The 14,462-nt window shown below is 37.6% G+C and overlaps 1 long non-coding RNA gene across 1 annotated transcript; it reads left to right on the forward strand.

Moving 5' to 3' along the window:
• The first annotated feature begins 12,288 nt into the window (after positions 1–12,288).
• On the forward strand, positions 12,289–14,163 carry LOC118481988. The gene is made up of 3 exons (XR_004866577.1): positions 12,289–12,417; positions 12,942–13,007; positions 14,080–14,163. It is a non-coding gene; the product is annotated as an uncharacterized LOC118481988 (long non-coding RNA).
• The last annotated feature ends 299 nt before the right edge of the window (positions 14,164–14,462 follow it).

A 14,462-nucleotide genomic window follows, 5' to 3' on the forward strand; every position in this document is an offset into this window, starting at 1 on the left:
GATTGGTTATCCAGACATCGCGCAGATATACCCTGTGAGATGAAAACTTTGCGTACCCCCCCCCCCCCCCCGTGGAGAATCGTCATTTGTTCCAGAATATTAGAGTTGTGTAAAGGTTAACATCAATTCTGCAATGAAAGCCCAGAAGTGTCTACGGAGGGATTACCTCGCCATTGCTAACAACGGTTACTGATGAAAGGCTAAGGAAGAGAGGATCGAGGATCCACCAGTTGTTTATGATTTCTTCCGATGAACTACTTGAAGAACTTCCGAGATTACTTCCACAACTGTTAGGCAGAAACTCAGTTTGATCTCACGCCAAGAGTTTTGGCGGAACTATTTATTTTGCTTTGGGGAGCCCCAATTACACCCAAGAAGACAAGCTTTTCCGTACGTGTGCTGGTTATCAAGAACTTAACAAGGTGACAGTCGAGAACCGTTTGCCTCGACCATGTAGTGGCAACCTGTCGACTAGTTGCGAGGGACAAGCTTTCATTTGAGGATTGAATTACGAACGAACTATTATCAGATGGAAATTCACGGGGAGAATGTTATTAAAGCGGCTTATCAAACGCAATTCGGCCATACGACTTTGTATTCCATGACCTTGGGGTTAATCAAACACCAGCAGCTTTATGGATTAGATGAAACGACCGTGCTTATTGAGGACATTTGAAATCATTACTAGGCGGAAGCAACACCATGGGCGGCATTTGCATCCTATCTTAGAGTTCCCGAGGGAGAAGCCACTACACGCGAAGTCTTTTCAAGTGTAACATATGGATTCGAGAGATACATTTTGAGCATGTAACCAACGAAGTGGGGATACACATGGATCTTGCTCAGATCCATTTTGTTAGAAACTGATCGGCACCAAGAGTCCTTTGGGGCTACAACAATTTCTTGGTCTCGTTTGATACTATCGCAGATTTATAACAGGATTTTCGAAGAACGCGCAGCTCTAACCTCTTTAGCACAGCAGGGTGTTGTGTGTTTGTGGGAGACAAAACAGGAAGACGACTTTTCAGCTTTCAAATCCCAACTCTGCAATGTACTGAGCATCGTCTCTACCCTAGGGTTCGGGTGATCTGGTGGTATACTTTGATGGCACGAATCAGAGTCTCAGTTACACATCGATGCAACACAAGAAAGTGATAGCTTATGTAGTGGAGTTACAAGAAGAATTGCACGAGTCACAACCTAGGGTGGAAGCCACGATCTTAGATTTGAGCTGGAGGCATTACTTGGACGGTACCAAATGCACTACCTAGACCGATCACAAGGGCCTCTCGTGTACCCTGGCTACGAGAGAGTTAAATCAGTTAATGGCATCGCTGGATGGAACTTTGAATGAATACGACCATGAAACCTGGACGTGCACGAGCTTTGCAGCTCGCTATCGACTTTAACATACCTGATCAGACTCGCCTTGTTCAAATTGAAGACCTGGGGGAAGAGAGTTCTCAAGATTGACCCCAGGTGGGGCATGGGGAAGTAACTTTTGGCAGGTCGGACGATATTTGCTACTTCATGGAACGAATATGGACCTCACTATACAACAACCTTAGGGAACTGGTGCAGGCGAAGCACACGGGCCTCGATATCCTATTCATCTGAGTTTTGACATGTGGGAAGGTCAAGGTGGGAGATTAGCAACCAGAAACACATGTATGGAAATGAGAACAGACTGCCATGGATTTTGTCACTAGTTTACTTACAACTCGAAACGGAAACATTATCACCAGCACACTTTCTTGCAACCAAGAAAACTGACGAGTCTTCACAGTTGTGAATGTTCCTCTGAGAGAGGCGGCTTTTAGGCACGAGGTGCCAACTCCTGTTACCTCTGAATTTGATCTACGCATGATTTATGTCAGGCAATACACAACACAGAAAGCTCTGTTGAGGACTACTATGGCAGCTATCATTTGGTTAACCAGAAAGCTATGTTGAGGCATTACATAGACGATAATGCCAACCTTCTTGTTAGACTAAGATGGTTGACAACTTAATTACTGGTCCAGGACTGGTACTCGAAACTCTTGGGAAGGTAGTTTGGATCGGGAGTCGTTTGGCGGCAACGCATGACCGTCAGGAAAGATGATAAACTTAGGAAACACAGGGAGTTCGCTGTAGGCGATCGTATCATATTGAAAGTCTCACCCTGGGAGGGTGTGGTACGCTTGGGAAGCGTGGCAAGCTTAATTCGCACTATGTTGGGCCGTTCAAAATTCTGGAACCTACTGGAGAAGTGGTGTTCAAACTTGAGTTACCTGACGAATTAGGTAACGTGCACAATGCCATTTATGTCACAAATCAAAGTCAGTGTTTGTCCGATGAAACGCTTGTAATACCCTTATTGGAGTATGAGGCTAATGACAAGTTGCAGTTGTTGAGAAATCTACAGAAATCACGGACCAGGACGTCAAGGTTCGTAAACACAGTCCAATTCCAATCGTTAGGGTTCGTTGGAACTCAAGACGTGGACCGGAATTCACGTGGGAGCGCGAGGATCAGATGAGGCTCGAGTATCCTCAACTTTTTTTTCCTGAGGACAAATCTAATTCTGGTGAAATTAGTGAATTTCGGGACGAAATTCCGTTTTAAGTTGGGGATGATGTGGCACCTGAGGAAAAATCAGCAGCAATCTTGATCCGTCACTTCATCTCTCTGTGCTTACTTATCAAATTTCGGGACGAAATTTCTTTCAAGTTGGGGATGATGTGACAACCCGAATAATTAAGGTCAGCACTATTTAAACTCCAAAATCTTTGGCGTGTGTCTATACGTTCAATTGCTTTTATATTACGATCATACGAGACTTAGTGGGTTACACTCGTACATCGCTAAATATTTATGTGTGCAAGTTAGCTAAACATGAAACCATTAAACCGTTAAACATGTTAACTAAATACTTATGTCGCAATGGCGTAGTCGTATGTACGTAATAGAGTAAATAAAACGCTGTGAGCTTTGCCTAGTTACACATTAGGGCTGGAGACCATACGCCCCACTATATAACCCGCCTATGCATCCTTTTAATAGCCCAAGAGCTGGCCCAGTTTTGCTGGCCCATTTTTCTTATAATCAGCCCAAGGTCAGGCCCGGAAGTGTAAGGGCTCATATATTCGATTGAAGAGGGGTGAATGGCCATAAAAAAATATCACACAAATATCACATAAACTAACCCTAAACATTGATTTCTTTTCCCTCGAGGGTGCAACGGCAGCAAGCTTCAACAAACTTTTTGCATTCGGTATGTGATCTTGATTTACGTGAGTCTAGTGTAATGTTTACGTGGCAATATGTGTGCTTTTGAATATTGTGTGGACGTTAGGGTAGGTGATGTGTAGGAATTATGGTTAGATTTTTGAGTGATTAATATGCTGATTGTTTATGTTGTACTTGCGTGGGGTTGGTTTTGATTAATAGTAATAATAGTGTGAAACATGAAATAGGGTTAAAATTTGTTAAATGATGAACTATGTCACAATACGTAGTAGTTATACTGATTGTTTCGAATTGGGCATTGTATGGTAAGAGAAAATAGTGATTGTTATGATAACTTACTTGTTAGCTGACATAATGGTCTCATAAAAATGGATACTATATGGTTGATGATTATGGAGGGTATGTAGGTGTTTTGGCATGAGATGGTAATTGCATGATTACTGATTAATAAGGAATTATTAACCTATAAGTTATTTTGGGTTTAATAAATTAATTGGGTAAGGTACAAAGGTGATTGGGCTTAGGGGGTAACCGGGCTACATTTGTCAACAAAATAAAATAAAATGATCAATCTAAGACCATTGGGTCGGGTTTGTTTCGGATAGGGTGGGACAGCCGCACATATCCGAATGGGCTGGGCTCCGATTGGGCCACTCGCACACACACACACACACACTTGTTAGATGGTACGTAGCATTGGGCCACACATCTCTGTTTGGTGCCGGGCCGTGTAACGAATCACAGTATGCGGATTGGGCCTGAAACCAACGGGGCAACACACTACTTTATGGGGCCCAACACCAACTGGGCCGCACAACACGAGACGCGATGTTATAGGATAGAAAGTAGTGACTTGTGTGGAATATTGTAATATATTGTTACCTGAGGATTAAATGGTTATAGTGCACTAGTTAGTGAGTACTTAAGGTATAAATTGTCGAATGCATGAATGGTTTTATTAAGTGTTAGTATGGTAAATGTACATGTGATGAAAGCGAATCAATGAGAATGAAATTGATTCCTCAATGAATGTTGTAACTAGTGTGATGCGTGATTTCTCGTTATAACTTGTATGATAATGTGTGCCATATTTGCCTATCACACGTGGAAAATATATAAGTGAATTCTATGTAAACGAAACTGACTATCATTGGAACCATACTAGGGTTTGGGGTGTTCAACTGATAGACGAGTAATTAATCTTACCGAGCAAACCAAAGGTGAGTTCACTGCACTTTTCTAAGCATGCGTCCCGGTGGTTTGGGACAACTGGTAAACGTTTCTGAAGGGAATATTGGGTAAACTGTTTAATTGGGATGTTGGTTATTGAACACAGTATAAATCATGTAAGACCCCGTACATCTACCGTGTTGCTGAAGAAGCAACGAGGTATTTAGTTGATAGCGCTATTAGGTTTGGCACCCTCACACCGGGCCGAAAGGACGGGCGTGAACTAATTACCTGGACTTCATGACCAATGCCTAGTTAGAGGCATTGGGGTTGGGCATTCTCATCGTGTACATATAAGACCCCTTACATCTATTCAAGGTTGTTTGATACCTTGACCTCATGACCAATGCCTAAATGGAGGCATTGAGGTTGGGCATTCACATCTAGTCACCACATACGGTAATCGAGTAATAACAACATCAAATCAAATCAAATTGTTAAACTGTTTTATACATGTATCTGGTAAACTGAACTCGGTAACAAAACTTTGAACTCACCAGCGTTGTCTGACACACTTGTTTGCATGCTTGTAGGTCGTTTGATATTCTGCATTGGGGCTTGCTGTCTGGAGTAGCTGGAGTGGTCATGGGTCGACTGGATGGATTTATGTTATTGATTTCTTGATACAATACTTGGGTTTTGAAACTGTTTAAATTTTGCTTTCGCTGAATACTTTGGTTTTCACTTAGACTTGTTGATGGTATTTTACTAATAATCAAGGATTTTATTTTGAAACTTGTGCGCGTTCAATGTAATTAGTGGCTCGTTATTGGTATGTCGCACGCCTAACAGGGACATTCCCTAGGTGGTATTTTGGGGGTGTTACAGTTGGATTCTCAAAGATTGAAGCAGTTGCAGGAAAGTTCTGAGCTGAAGAATGAGGAGAGCTTACTTTGTCAGGAATTGAGATGTTTTCAAAAGATAAAACAAGTTCATTAAGTTGATGCTTGTTACATTTTTTTTTAATGTTTGAAAAAGTTTTTTTAATCAGTTTGATTCGTCAATGATCAACCAAGGTCATTAAGTTGAACTTGGTAGATTAATTGAGTAATCAGGGTCATTAACTTGGACCTGAGTACTTGAGTGGATTTCTTAAGCTGATTGAGTTTGTGATTTATTATTGAAAAGATAAAATCGTAATGTTATTGGTTGAGTAACAGGTTTTTGGACTTCATTATTCCCAACGGAAGCTAAGTGTCAAAGCTTGAACCAGATTTCTCAGATTCTAGCATATCGAGAGGGGGAGTCTGTGAAAGGGGGAGTCTGGATCAACAATTGAAGGGAAGATGGAAGTTAGAGTCAGGTAATGATTCTGAAGCCTGTGAAGATAGAGTGCTTATGATGAAAAGACAGAAAGTTGGAGAAAAGACCAAGACTAAAGACTCGGAGCCAAAGACTTCGTCAACATCCAAGGGAGAGTTTGTTGGTGCACTGAGTGTCTGTTGACTATGTCTTATCGAGTCTTATGTCTAGATAGGTTTAACGAGTGAACAATAGTGATTAGATTAGGGTTTGTATAGGTTTTAGGAGAGCAGCCCGTTTGAAAGACACCCTGACCGTTTGAACTAGTGTTGACCGCTTGAACATGTCTGGTCGTTTGAGGAGTGTCCGTTTGAACAAGACATGTCATGTTCAAATGGAAGGGCTTGGATCTATAAATAGGAGATCATTTCAAACGGACAGAACGGATGCGTGTATGTATGTGTGAGCGAAGGTGCTGCCGAATTTCTGTTAAAATCATTGTAAAAGCTCACAATCAGTAATAGAAAGAAAGATTGAAAGGAACAAGCTGTTTTTGACTTGGTTTACTTTGATTCCGCCTCTGTAAACTAAGATGAACTACCTTTACTGACATTTAAGGTCACCGGAACGGTCCAACATTGCGTTAAAAATTGATGTATTAAAGCTACATTGTGATTAGATCATGCATATACATGTATTCAGTATGTTTTGTTGAAGACATCGTGTTTTTTTAAAGTTTGATCTTGGTACTGTGTTTTACTGCACTTGATGTTGGATACTAGGTATGTTCATAGTAGTGTGTTTTAGTGATAAAACACAATGACGAAGCAGTTACTGACTGATAAAACACAACGTGATGAGCCAGTTACTGACTGCTACGTAGTTGTGTTTATAGCAGTGTGTTTTAGTGATAAAACACACTGTGGCGCCATTGTTTTTCCAGCGAACCACTTTAGAAGAAGAAGTAGAAGAATTGCAACTTGAATGATAAATAATGAATTGATCCTAATATAATTGTTAATTCGATTTCAGTGTGATATTTGGTTTCCTTAAATTCATCATGTGTTAGTTATAATAATATATACCATAAATATAATAAATATCAAATTACCTTTTTGCCCTTTTCATTAAAATAACTACTTGCCACATGTCATTATGGCGTTTTGAAAATATAAAAAAATTCAGTTGCCATGGCGTGGTTTTAATATAATAAATGTTAGTAATAAAGTTTCCGTCGTTTTCAGTTATTGTTTGTAGTTACTGTTTGTTGAGCTTTATCTGTTAAGACAATAACACGTTCCATCTTTTAGGTTTTGGCGTTTTTTATTTAGTGGCGTTTAGATAAAGATGGCACATTGTTCTATTCTCTTGCACATTATTTTATATATTTCAGTAAATTTTTGGAGTTTTTTAATAATAATTTTTTAAAGTAATTTTATTATAGGTTTGACGTTAGGTGTTTGTGGCATCTTGGCTTTTTATAAGCAATTTACAGAAATAATGTATTTTATAAGTGGAAAATTAGATAACGAACCACATAAAATGACCCAAAAAAATAGAAAAGAAAATAAAAATAAAAAATGCTAATCCAATTTCTCATCCAAATCTTCACTGTCATCAGTCTCTTCTTCTTGAAGTTTTTGTGCCTTGAACCTTTGAATACCTAAGATAGATGCCGATTTCCCTACAAAGCTGAAACGCCCGGCTCTAGACGAAGCTGATCAATCAGTAAAATATGGCGTTTTGGTTTTTGATGTGATCTATTGTTGTTTGTTATTGAAGTGGTTTTGTGGATTTTGGAGACTTTGTAACACCCCTAAAATATAAATCCTTTTATTATAAATCCAACATTGATATTAAACGAGATAAATTAACTAGTGATAAAACTAACCTAGTTAGATAAGAGTTTAGTGATAATAAATTAGAGTGTTAGAAACACCCAAAATAAAAACCTCTTGAAAGTAGGAGGGTTAAAAGTGCAAAATGTGAAACAAGTTTTATTAAAAACAAATAAAAGAAAAATCCAACACACACACTGGTGTGTGGATCGACTAGAACACAGAGGGGGTGACCAGACTTCTCCAAAAACCTAGTTCACACCAAATCCACAAATTGAAGGCACAAATCGATTCCAAAACAAAATCCAAGCATAGATTGGTGATCTCCTTAGTAAAGGGATCATAAGGTATGTGAAATTTTGTAGAATGGTTCCAATTAAAATTCTGAATCAATACTTGAAATTCGAATTTTGGTGAAATAGGAATGAAGTAGTGTCTAGGGATAAACCCTAGTCAATTTCCTATTGAAATTGTGCCTAATATTTGTGAGATTCATAATTACCATTGTAGGTGATTAGTGGGTTTTGTAGGAACATGTTAAACACTAGAATTTGATTGTTGTTCTAGTGTAATTTGAGTTCTAGGAAGTAAATTCAGATGTCGATAATGTGAAAATTGATATGAACATGCTTAGTTGATGTTAACATTGACTAAATAAAAAGCCATGAACTTGATTATAAATGGTGTAAAATTCTGCCCTTAAAGTGTTTGTAAAAATGCCTAAGAGAAGGCTAAATATTGAAATATGAACAAAAACGTATGCTTGTACTAGTTGATAAACTATGCGTTATATGTAAATCAAAGAGTTCTAAATGTGTCGTGATTGAACTATACAGGAAAGGAAACCGGAGCGTCGAGCGGACAAGCCGGTGGTGACGCACGTTTGAAGGGTGTGCTTTGAAGGTATGCAACATGTCCCGTTACATCATATAAATTTGATATTTAGATATTTGAATGTTGTGTTCTAGTATAAGGGATTGTGTTAGTTGAGGTGATGGTGATCATCACTTAACTGAACGAAATAAATTAGCTTGGAGAAACGTTTGGTAGTCATTAGAAATGGAGGATTCCATAAATGAGCCAAACGGGTCAAATAAATGTGTGTTAAGTAGTAAAGATTTGGTTTTGGTTAGTATTTGGCGATGACGGATCATAAGAGCATGAAACCATAGATTTGGTAATGAAGTGCCGATGATCGTAAGCCCCGGATATTGGGTAAATGCGCCATGAAGTTACATTAGCATTGATAGTAGAATTGGTATTGACTACGTGGGTCGATTAAGCAAAATTGTGATTTTAGACATTCGGCCCGTAGACTCGAATTTTGGTAAAATAAATGTAATAGACGCGTCGGTAATTAAATTACATATGCATAGGAAAAAGAATCGCCTAAAACGGACCTACGGATCAAAAGTTATGAGCATTTAAAGTTCGTATTGCGAAATTCGGAGCTGGGCAGGAATTGCAGGTCTCAAACCTGCACCTGCTGGAAAACTGAGTCCCCCGCGCCACGCGACAGGATCCATCGGATCTGGTGTGACACGCGAGAGTCCTCGCGACACGCGAAGAAATGGGAAGGTCTGGCGCGACACGCGACAGATTAAATTCTGAAATTTTATTTTATTTTTGATAGTTTGATTCTAGAACTTGTTTATGCTTAGTTTAACGATGTCAAAACTAACATTTAACATGGTTTTGACACTAGGTGATGTTGGTCTCACCCTGGATGGCAATCAAGCAAGATTTCAAGAACCGAACACAACTTTTGAAGCTTCCGTGCCTAATTAAGTTTGTTGAATATAATGACTATGTTGTAAACACTTAACTTGTCATTTTGGGATGTTGAAACTAGTTAGTAGTTAACTCGAATCCTGTTATTTTGAATACTTCCGTTTTGTCTAATTTTAAGAAATGAAGTATTTGCTTTTAAAAATGTGTACTTTACTTTAAAAAATCCTAATTAAATGAGACGGGTGTTACAGACATAGATCGATGCCGTATGTGTGGATGCTATTTTCTTGGTGTGATTGTGAGTGGGCTTTTTCGCTTGGTTGTTCTTTGGCCATTATCTTCATATTCAGCCCACTCTTCATCATTTAATAATGGATTCCAAAATAGTATTTACACTGGGATCGGTCTCTTTTTCTCATCCAAACCTTCTTCAGCAACAAAGCACACAAAATGACATATCACTGTCACCAGTTCTTTTTCTTAAAGATTTGTCCATCTCATTCAGCAAAATCTTATTTAGTTACCTCCCTCACCTAAGAATCCATTCACTGAAATTTCATGCAGACAATACTGAATATCCAAGAAACGACGTTTGCCATCTATGATTTTTTTAAACTTTTTTGGCATTTAAAGTGAGTGGTATTTAGGAAACATGGCTAGGGCTGTAAACGAACCGAACGTTCAGCGAATAGTTCGTGAACTGTTTGGTGGGAAGTTCGTTTATGTTCGTTCGTTTAATAAATGAACGAACATGAACAAGAAATTTCGTTCGATTAGTTAAATGAACGAACATGAACAGAGGTCTCGTTCGTTCGATTGTGTTCGTGAACGTTTGGCAAGGTGTTCGTGAACATTCATTGATTTGCGTTCGTTTATGTTCGTATGTTTGTGTTTTAATTTAAGATCTTTTTACTTTCTTATATTTTATTTGTACTTTTTAAATTATTAAACTTTTATTTATTTTATTTCCCTAACAATTAAACTAGGAAACCCACTTTCACCTTGTTTATGCATCATTTCCCTTTCATTTCTCATTATTTACATCCACGAATACAATCGACATCCGTTCCACAATAGGGGATTTAAGTTCGAGTGCTACTCTCTGGGCCATCTATCTTTATCCTTCGTCGCGTTTGCCAAATTTATTTGTGTTCGTTTGTCTTCATGAATCGTTCGCGAACACGCTCATTTCCTTAATGAACGAACACGAACATAAAATATCGTTCGGTAAGTGTTCATGAACCATTCGTGAACACATTTATTTCCTTAACGAACGAACACGAACAAGGCCTTGTTCGTGTTCGTTCGGTTCGTTTACAGCCCTAAACATGGCGTTTGTTTTTGGGTCTGATCAATGGAAGGTGCTGAGATGTTTGTTTTTATAAGGTGTTTTTGGCGCGCAGTTTAGGCGAGATTTTATTATAATAAATGTTAGTAATAAAGTATCCGTCGTTTCAGTTACTGTTTGTTCAACTTTATCTGTTAAGGTTGTAACACGTCACATCTTTCAAGTTTGGTGTTTTGTATTTAATGGCGTTTTGTAGTTAAAGATGATAAAATACACTAATTAACTTTTGGTGTCTGGCGTTTGTAGCATTTTGGCATTTTAAACTAATGAGAGAAATATAGTATTTTATTATTTGAAAAGTACATAGTAAACACAGAAAAGAAAAAAAGAAGAAAAGAAAAAAAAAATTAAAACTCCTCGTCAAAATGGACTTTGTCTGAGAAGTATCCATCACTCACCTCGTCTTCTTCTTCGGATTCTTCTTCCAGTTTCTCATCCAAGTTATCACTTTCACTTTCATTGTCCTCTTGTTCTTGAAGCTGTTGAAGCCTCCATTTGAACATGTCGTGCAACAACGCCACTTTTATGTTCATGTTTGTGTTCAAACATGTTGCGTTGTGTAACTCCTCTAGGAACCCAAGACCCTGCTTGGTCATGATGTTTTCAAGCATGGTGACCATGTCTGTGTCTTCATCAAAACTCCATGATCTGATGACTGGGTCCATTTTTGCATTTGCCTTATTTGTTCCAAATTTTCTAGTTAATCTCCTTATAACCGTACGTGTTTTATCACAATGGTTATTAAGAGGGACGCCAAGTGCTATAACCGTATGTGTTTTATCACAATGGTTATCAAGAGGGACGCCAAGTGCTAGGATCCCCCTCTGTACTTTTTCTTCCTTGTTCAATATGGCTTTGATTGTTTTAACAAACACTCTTCTTCTCTTCTTCTGTTGTCAAAACGGATCACGAATCTTCTGATTCTGAGGGTGTAACTCCATGAAACGATGGTTGCCATTTTTCTTCCTTTCAGGGGTTTTTTTTTTAAATTTGGCGTTTTGGTTAAAGATGACGTTTTTAGTATGATCAATGGAAGTGATGATGGAAGCGATGTAACGTCGTTTACATAATGATGTTTTTGGCGCGTAGTTTAGGAGTGAATTTTTGGTAATAAATGTTAATAACTATCTTTCAGTTACTGTTTGTTCCATCTATTTGCTAAATTTGCAACGCGTTTTATCATTAAGGTTTGGAGTTTTGTATTCATGGCATTTTAGTCGTTTTGAATGGGGTTGGCTCATTAGTTTGGCGTTTGAATTAGAGCAGTAAAAAGACCCTTTTACCCTAAATGAAGCACATTCCAAGTAATAAAGTTGATGTTATTTACGAAAACGTCACCGCGCCCGCGTCAATCTAGTCCATAGATTGTTTCGACCCAACGGATGAGGGGCGTTCTCACCGTTTTCACACTTTTAGGTGTTTTCCCTAAATCATGCCCCATATATATATATATATATATATATATATATATATATATATATATATATATATATATATATATATATATGAGAATGGATTATAACATAATAGCTAAAGAAAAACTAATCTAGTTAGTAACATGATTAGTATGGGCAATGGCTAACCTTGGGGGACCAAAATTTTCAATTATGAAACCAAGGTCTTAATAATGTGAAACAAACCCAAAAACACACACTGATGTGTGTTTTGGTCGACCTGGGCAGAAGGGAGAAGGGAAAAACCTTCTCAAAGCTCTAAATCAAAAAATTGAAAGGCTAATTCGGTCTAAAATTCGTGCATGAATCAAGAATATTAATCGTCCATACTTGTCTACACAAGGTAAGTTGTAATTTCTGTTTTGGTGATACTTGATGTCGGGTGAAATTTGGATGATTGAAGTTCTTGAACAATTGATTTATGTTGTGACCTAAGGAAGGTGTAACCTAAGTGTAGGATCATAATCCTAACTGAAAATAGTTGAAGAATTTATAAAAAATTATGTGTTGAAATTATAATGTTTAGTATGAAGAAGTGGGTTTTGATTTTAATATGGAAAGCCCCATGTTCTTGTGTAAATAATGAATATAAAGACATGAGTTTGTTTAAATTTCATGTAGATATGAATTATGATGAATAATTGAACTTGTTAGGTCAAGATTCTTGGTTAGCCAAGGTTTAATTGAACTAAAATAGCTAGCTAAAATGTGTGCACATAAGGTGCTTGACAAAATGCCTAAATGAATTGCCAATTTTAATTAATGAAAGGAAAATGTTGATAGGAACACGAAGTAGTGTGTTTGCCAAATTTACATGCCTTAGTCATGGGCCGAGGGGTTCTAATGACATTGGCTTGTGCATTCTAGGCAACACAAGTGAAGCATCGGGGAGTTAAGCCGGAACAAATGCACGGTTGAAGGAAAACCTATAAGGTACGTGATTTTATGCTTCGTAATATTTCGTTAAATATTTTGTTATTAGTATATGATGAATGAGGAAGTGATATATATAACATTTGGTTCATTCATAAGTGATGGACTTCATACGAATGAACCGAATGGACAAATGAGGATAATAATAAATTTGGTTTGTTTATAAGTGATGGATTTCACACAAACAACCAAACGGGTCAAAATAAAGAATAGTGATAGTTCGGTCTGTTTATAAGTGATGGATTTCACACGAACAACTAAACGGGTCAAAATAAAGAATGGTGATAGTATTATTTGTTCATAAGTGATAGATTTCATACGAACAACCAAACAGGTCAAAATAAAGAATAGTGATAGGTTGGTTTGTTTATAAGTGATGCATTTCACGCGAACAAAGTAATCAGGTCAATAGCGTAAACCGAGTAACGAGAACGCGGACAAAAATGGAGAACCCAAGGAATGGGTCAAAATATGGAGGATGTGAATTCCTCTAGTTAAACCAAAGTAAAATTTACGTTTGGTTAAAGTTAACCAAACGGGTCAAAATAGTGCGGACGCAAACCGGGTAACAGGAGCGTAAAACGCAAGCTTAGTATACCCGGTAACGGGTCATAATTGGAAGATTGTGAATTTCATAAGCTCAAATGCTTAAACATGAAAACGGGTCAAATAATTGAACATACAAATTGTGAACCGATAGCATAAAACATAAATTTAAATCCGGGTTATGGGTTTACAAGTTAAGAATGTGGGTAAATGTTTTACGGTCAATTAGGAACAAGTTTCGTGCAAAACGGATAAGTATTCAAGAAGATATGGGGATTTTCATATAAAAGGGAAAACTGGAATAAAATGCAGCAGACGGAGTCGTAACCTATGGCTACCTGTCGTAGGCTACGGAAGAGGCTTTCTGCCTCTTTTGTGTTATGTTGGCTATAAGCTACGGTAGTCAGCCGTAGCTTACGGCGGGTTATATAGAAAATTGTTATTTGTTGTTTTTGAGTGTATGGGCTTGTTAGCTACATTACAAACATCATATAACTAATATATTTGATGATTTTATGACATTTAGGTGGTATTCACGAAGTCGCGGATGATGTTCAAGCATAACGAAGAACCAAACACGCTCAAAGATCAGCTTTCTCGCATTTTGTTTAATCGTTTATGCTATCAAACTACTTTAACAAGTTGAAATGTTTTTGAATTACTTATGAAGTTTTATGAAACTTGAATTTTATGTATGGGTGTGTATTTGCATTATATATATAAATGCAAAATTTTATAAAACTTTAGTTAATTAAGACCGGGTCTTACAAAAAAAAGCCTGAAGAATGGGATGTAATAATTAAAAGAATAAAGGAAGTAAAAACACAACAACAATATTTTGAACATGATGGCAAAAGAATCAAAGCAAAACGTTCAATAGGTATTCTCTTGACATAAAGTTAACATAAC

This window comes from Helianthus annuus, chromosome 9, assembly GCF_002127325.2.
Source record: "Helianthus annuus cultivar XRQ/B chromosome 9, HanXRQr2.0-SUNRISE, whole genome shotgun sequence".
Taxonomy (NCBI): domain Eukaryota; kingdom Viridiplantae; phylum Streptophyta; class Magnoliopsida; order Asterales; family Asteraceae; genus Helianthus; species Helianthus annuus.